Source organism: Siphateles boraxobius, unplaced genomic scaffold, assembly GCF_051911475.1.
Source record: "Siphateles boraxobius isolate OS27281-9 unplaced genomic scaffold, OSU_SipBor_1 41, whole genome shotgun sequence".
NCBI classification, from domain to species: Eukaryota; Metazoa; Chordata; class Actinopteri; order Cypriniformes; family Leuciscidae; genus Siphateles; species Siphateles boraxobius.
Window position 1 is genome coordinate 12,414,947 of NW_027509042.1, and position 7,733 is coordinate 12,422,679.

The 7,733-nt window shown below is 34.4% G+C and overlaps 1 long non-coding RNA gene across 1 annotated transcript; it reads left to right on the forward strand.

Moving 5' to 3' along the window:
• The first annotated feature begins 2,923 nt into the window (after positions 1 to 2,923).
• LOC143707205 (uncharacterized) lies at positions 2,924 to 4,400 on the forward strand. Its single transcript, XR_013193104.1, has 2 exons — positions 2,924 to 3,036; positions 3,949 to 4,400. It is a non-coding gene; the product is annotated as an uncharacterized LOC143707205 (long non-coding RNA).
• Positions 4,401 to 7,733: the final 3,333 nt, after the last annotated feature.

Consider the following 7,733-nt stretch of genomic DNA (forward strand, 5'->3'; position numbering starts at 1 on the left):
AAGCTGATCAGCATTTACTCCAGAGATCAAGATCTCTATACTTCTTGATGCAAAATCAATTTCTGTGATACTCTGTTTTCCTCAACAGAACAAAGCTGAGAGAAATGATGTTATGGAGTGGACTTTAGAGCGATAATAGAAAATAAGACTTTTTTACACAACAAACAAAGCATGCACATTTAACAATAATTCTCACATTTTGAAAGGATTTGAATCATATTGCATTTGTGCTGGATTCTAATCTGAATTTCCCACAACCCAGGCTCATGGGAAATACGTTACTCTGCCTACATTTTTGCAAAACCTGAAATACGTACCTCCAGGTACGTTTCCCTGCACTTTTCGGGTGAAAAGTCCACTAGAGGCGCTAAGTGGTATCATTTTTTCTCCGTTCCAGATGGTTAAATAAAGTTTATAAAAACAATAATATGAGTAATTTTCAGACTTCTCCGTAGGCCTATACACTCATTTTAATATAAATTAGGAATTATTTCCACGCTTTTGAGGTGCCACACAGCCCAGTCTCACGGCAGTTCGTGATATGGTCACGTCATTTAATCTACTGGTTCGTGATACTGACACGTTTATTTCATTATTTTCGTGATATCAGCATTTTTATTTAGCCTATTTTTTTTTTTTAGTAATGTAATTGCACGATTCTTTCTGCCAGGCGTGCTGCAGCAGAGAAAGCAGTTTAATCGGCATTTATTCACGATATCTGATCATGTTTATATTTGTATTTATTTTAATGTTATTATTTCGGTCTTATTGCCAGGGAAGCTGGACTGTTTTGCTGTTGATTTAAAAAAAAAAAAAAAGTATAAACGACTACGCGAATTTTATCAGTAGGAAATCGCGTTGAAGAAGTCTCCTTCCGAACACATCGCGATATTTGGCATCAGTTCATGTGTCCCAGATGTTGGTAAGTAGTCGAAAATACACTGTACTAATAATGCGTGATATAATGTATATTCTGATGGTCGAAATGAATCAGATTAGCTCATGTTCAGTCACTGCATTATCTGTCATCTCCACGGAGGCTTTGCGTTTCATTGCTTTCTAATTCAAAACAGGGTGATTAAACACTATCTGTCACGTGACGTGCTACAGGCCTAGACCTTCTATCAGTTAATCATATTCATATTAGGTTTAAAGTAAGTTAGTACAATTAGTTCCAAAGTGGTATTTGTAGTAGAATCACAGTAAAAACAACACTAACCTTGCTTTTACCACAGTAGCCTTAGTTTTACTGTGATATGTGTGGTAAAAGGACAGTAACCACAAAACTTACCACACTTTTACCACATTATTTGTAGTTTTAATGTGATATTTTTTGTAAATGCATATTAACCACAACACTTACCATGCTTTTACCACATTATTTGTAGTTTTAATGTGATATTTGTTGTAAATGCACAGTAACCACAACACTTACCATGCTTTTACCACATTATTTGTAGTTTTAATGTGATATTTGTTGTAAATGCACAGTAACCACAACACTTACCATGCTTTTACCACAGTAACCTTAGTTTTACTGTGATAGGTGTGGTAAAAGGACAGTAACCACAAAACTGTCCGTGCTTTTACCTCAGTATTGGTAGTTTTAAAGTGATATTTGTTGTAAATGCATATTAATCACTACACTTATCATGCTTTTAATTTCTAATAATGAAACAACAAATATTTGTAAGGTAAATCAGTAATTTTTCCATTAAATAATCCGATATATTTTATATAATGATATTTTCTTTTCTCTTTTTTTCAGCTGAAAAGACCAAAAGGGCCTTTCGGACTCAGTCAGCTCATTATTGTTTGAGGAGAAGTAAACGGGAGACGAAAAGCTACAAAGGCAAATATTCGCAATGGTATGTATGTGTTGGTTTTAAGCCTAAATCAAACATTTTATCAATCATTTGTTGTTTCTTAAACCTTTTCTTACAAAACCCATAGCCCAATCAGTACAAACATAGTCTCAAAGTCTTAATAATTCACAAGATTTAACAAGTTGTCAAATTCGTACAATACTTGTACATAATCATGCAGCTTTTACTTCTTGTGCTGTCAATGGCTAGTGCCTCAATTCCTGTTCATATTTATCTCCATATTTGTAAATCAGTTGCGCACCATCTTGGAAAGTAGTCGGATGTCCCATACACTGTCAGAAAAGTTTATATTAATAGCATTGTATTCATTATAATTATTACAAATTGGACCCTGTCTGTTGATGTTCCAATGATACATGATGTCTCTCCACAACTCATAACCTTCCTCTGTTTGCAAGAGTGCAAAAGCTAATCTGACTTGTCACATGACATCAGATACCCGATTATTTTGTCGTAATCATATCAGTTACACTGCTGATAACTGTCCCGCTTGCATGTAAATCATGTTGTTGTTTTTTTACGTTATCATGTAACATATTATGTCATGTTATCATAATCACTTTTTTAAGTTCATATGATTATTGCATGCTATTAAAGACATATTTTTATTCATAGAAATGCTCACATATCAGTGAACTTATTACATAAAAATGCTTTTAATATATAATTATGCAACACTCCTTACATAAATAAATCCTAAATTTATATATAAACTGACTACTTGCAAGTAATGTATTAAAATGACCTTCCTTTCTGTTTTGCAGGATTGTCTTTTTTAAAGCTCTACAATATCAAACTCAACAGCTCTTTTAGGAACCAACCCTCACAAGATCTACTAGTGAGTCGCAGCAAATCTTGCCGTGATCAGCCCTTACCAGGTAAAGTTTCTACAATATTTCAATCAGTATTTACTTATCAAATGTTCTCCCCTGAATCGTATGGTAAATTAACTTAATTATAACTGTGTTAATTGGTATTTTTCAAGAACAATAGTAATTGCACATAGAGTAAGTGGAGACTTTCTTGTTTTACAGCAGAGAAGGAAGACCAGTCCTTATATCAACGCAAGCTAATCGAATAAGTCCTTTGTTTCGGGTGAGGAAGAAACATCTGGTGCCCAAAGAAGACAGAAAGGTGCGCAAGTCCATTGGTATGTCTTGTATTCAAACAATGCTGTGTATTACATAATTTGATCTTGACAATTTTACATTGTACAGATTATCACTCGATTTTTATATGGGTTAAACTGTTTTTCTTCAGTACTTAGCTTATATTATGTGCTGCAATATTATATATATATAATACTTCAATGTGTATATTATATAATGTACTGACTGCTGCTTTGTAAATTTAAATAAGGAACAGGCAACTCTGGCCCTTTTGCGTTCTCCTTTTTGAGGTGGAGAGTTTACCTCCAACCCTAATTGAGCACATCTGAAAATTTTAACCAAAGTCTTCAGGTTTACTTGTAGACAATAGGCAGGATGGTTCGAGGTTGGAGCTAAATCTGCAGGACAGTGGACGCTGAGGGCCAGAGTAGCCCATCACTGCTTTAAATAAAGCTACACTGTGTAATTTTTTATGTTGATTCTTTGCAAAAAAACACTTTGTTCTTTCAAAATTATATGTGCTCATTCATGTGTAATTACTTCCACCAACTAATCAAGTACTCTCGTAAGTGTAGAATCTGCCATTCAGAATACATATGAGCGAGTCGCTCGAATGGCGGCAGCCATGTTGCGCCTCCATCTTGAAAATACATTAGCCAAAGAGGGACATACCTGGAAATTCAAGCTTCGCCTTTCGAGCCTTTACTTAGTGGCACCGTGACGAATGCGAGGGGGAGATTACTCATAATAATACGGCCACAGTAGGAGTTACAACGCCCTCGGAATGGGAGGGGCTAGAAAGTAATATTCAGTTGGTAGTCTTATACAATTTCACCGCTATATGGGAGAAAATCTTACACAATGTAGCTTTAAATAACACAGAACATAAGCTGACCTGACTGTCCATTAAACAGTTTAATTTGAATTGTTTGTGTTTTTTGTTTTACTTACAGAGCAGGACTGGAGAACGCCTGACGATGGGATGTTGAGACTTCTTCCTCTGAGAAAAAGCTACACCACATCAGTAATCACATCTTCTGTTCATCAGTTTTACTGTAGGGCACAACTGAACAAACTGTTTTCACGAACAAACTGAAGAACACGAACACGATAGAGACGTACAGGGAAGAGCAAGAAACCAGTTTAGCTGTGATATTGAATTAATTTTTTCCAACACAATATAAAATCTGTTTTCTGTATCATAGGTGACTGAATATGATTCTCTGGCACTCATTTGTGTGGCTTCAGCAGCTGTGAATGGATTAATTTGATGTTAATGTATTTTTGAAGGCTCATTGTTATTTATCTTGAATCTCATTTGTCTTTATGCTACTTTATCAACTTTATGTTGTGTCCTCAAATAAAGTGTTGTGTAATAAAGTATGGTGAATATTGTGTATTGAAAGTGGTGTTTGGGACAGAATTTTATTTGAGAAATATGAATTTCTTATTTAGCTTAGTTCATAATTTAAAAACAACTAAATATAATTAATTACCATAATTATTTTACTTAGGACATAAACATTTTGTTGTGGTTAATGATATTTGGGACAACAATGCAGCAAAAGTTGCACATACTTGCATGTGTGCCAGTTTTCAGTGAAATAAAGAGAAGGTGTGTGAATAACAAGAGGCTGCAGTGGGCTATCTTGCTACAAACACTTTAAGTATAATTGAAGATGATCCATGTTGATCATTCTAGTACATCTACTACTGCATTTAAAATGAAAGCATAGACATTACTGATGTCAGGCAAATAATCAGCAGTCAGATGGGGTGAAAAGGATATTTTGGCACTGTTTTGTTGTTTTACTGAACGGTGCATTATCCTTGTGATATAGTAATAGTTCAAAATCTAAAATCTGTGTAGACTGTACTGCCCGTCCACCCTCAGGGGCCCAGCAACGGCCCCCAGAAGAGCAAAAGAATGCACATTTCAAATGGCTGTAACTCAAAGTCCGGTTAGTGTATCAAAGAGACAATATGAAGGACAACTGCTTATGCTATGTTTACTAAATAATGTTGGGCACAGTTTTCAGACATATATGGCAAGCTGGCATAAAGGTTATTTTAAAAGTGCTCGCAGTAAAATATCAAATTGCAACCTATCCCTCATATATATCATAAAGGTTTGCACAATTAACAAATTTAGATGTCCAGTTGCCCATTAAAGATATTATTTATTTAACATTTACTGTTTCATTACTAAACGTTTTAAACTACATTACCCACATATCTCTGTCATTATATCAATGGAACAGGAAGCCTTGTGCTGTAGTTCATTGAAATGTGCAGACATGCTTAGGGTTAGGGTTGGGATCTCGGTAAAAGAGAAATTTCTCACAACATAGAGACACTTTCTAGTTACCTTAAGGTATAACTAACGTAATAATAACACCAAAACATACTTTGTAACATGAAGCGCCGTTTTATATGGGTTAAAAGATAGTCCAATCACAGCGAGTTCTGCGATAAAGTCACAGTAACAACCCAGCTGAACAGATGCGTCACACTTACTTGCCCAATTATGGTAAATGATGACAGATCTCTTCCAGTTCCGGCTGCAGGGATAGATTCCTTAAATATTTAATATTTGGGCTGTTAAATATGTATTGTTTCTAATTAAATTATAAAACTCACATTTAAAAACAAAAAGACTCCTTTCTGTGGTTACCATCCAAAAACGTTGGATTCATATGATCATGACACAAATTTGCTTATTTGATTAGACTGATGCATACATTTGAAAGAGAAAGCAATGGCAGGGTAGTTTGCAGTTTTTTTAATTAAAGATAATTGCATGTACTAAAGTGCTACTAACATTTACAATGTATGTATAGTATATCCAGTATATTATATAACAAAATGTAACAAAAGCATAATGAATGCACACAATTTTTAAAACAAATTCCAATATTTAATGTCAAACTGTTTAAAGACAAATGTAGTGCCAAAACTAATGCACAACAGAATAAAAATCAGATAATTGTAAACAAAACATAAAATCCAGATACAGGGGCAATCTATTATAGTGACACATACAGTTATTTAAAAAAATCGCTGATGAAGTTATATTTTTACAAACCACAAGATGAGATTCAACTTTGTTATGTGAAAATATATTTGTTTCTTCCCTTTAAAGAACAAATAGGTGAAAACTTAAGCACAACATTTTACATTCTCAACTTTAATTCTATATCCTTGTGATTATTGGTCACTTTTATTGTAGCTAAATGAAAGGAAACCTAAAATAGTTAATTATTATAAATGTCAGCAAGAAAATGCTTCTATAAAATACATTCACAGGTAGGCCTGTATTACAATTACATTAAACAGGTAGTCATACAATGATAACATAGATGTAGTTATAGTGGATAAATAGTGACCACTGTAATCGAAGGTTTAATGAAGCTAAATGTAAGACATTAAGTCCATCTAAATGTAAAGGTAACAAACTCACAGAATAATGTCCAGTTGTCAAGTGTCATTTCTGTAATACTCTTCCAGCACCAAACAGAACTCCATGAATATTGCTTGTTTTAAAAGGTTTTCCTGAACACTCTCACTATCTTCAATTGTTCGGACAAACACCTGCTATATACACTTGCCGAAATATACATTTGACTATTGTCATGAAGTCGCTGCATGACTAGAACTAATGGATGTCAATGAATATGTCCTTTACCAAAACTTAAATAATGGTTCTGCATATATCAGAGATCATAAGAGTGGGACTCCACATAAAGACTTTCAGAAACTGTGACAGAAAAAAAGGGAGCACCTCGCTGGACACATCCTACGCATGCCCAAACTACACCACCCAAAAACAGTTATGAAGTGGACACCACTAGGAGGATGCAGGAGACAGGGAAGACCAAGGAAGACATGGAGACAGATGTTTCACGAAGACCAGAAGAATGTCAGTGTCCCATGGGAAGATGAGGAGAACTGGTCCACGGATCGAATACGTTGGAGGACACTTGTTGCCCAATGTGCCCAGCACAGGACTTGATGATGATGTTGTGAGTTTATCCATAACTGTGGGATATTTTTCTGTAAGGAGTATTGCATAATTAAATGTTAAATGCATTTATGTAATAAGCTCACTGATATGTGGTCATTTCTACGAAAACAAGTATGTCTTTAATAGCAAGCAATAATCATATAAACTTGTTTAAAAAAAAAAACATGATTTACATGCAAGCGGGACAGTTATCAGCAGTGTAACTGATCTGATTACGACATAATAATCGAGTATCTGATGTCATGTGACAAGTCAGATTAGCTTTTGCACTCTTGCAAACAGAGGAAGGTTATGAGTTGTGGAGAGACATCATGTATCATTGGAACATCAACAGACAGGGTCCAATTTGTAATAATTTTAATGAATACAATGCAATTAATATAAACTTTTCTGACAGTGTATAGGACATCCGACTACTTTCCAAGAAGGTGCGCAACTGATTTACAAATATGGAGATAAATATGTACAGGAATTGAGGCACTAGCCATTGACAGCACAAGAAGTAAAAGCTGCATGATTATGTACAAGTATTGTACGAATTTGACAACTTGTTAAATCTTGTGAATTATTAAGACTTTGAGACTATGTTTGTACTGATTGGGCTATGGGTTTTGTAAGAAAAGGTTTAAGAAACAACAAATAATAAATAAAATAAATAAAAATAAATAATAGATAAAATGTTTGATTTAGGGTTAAAACCAACACATACATACC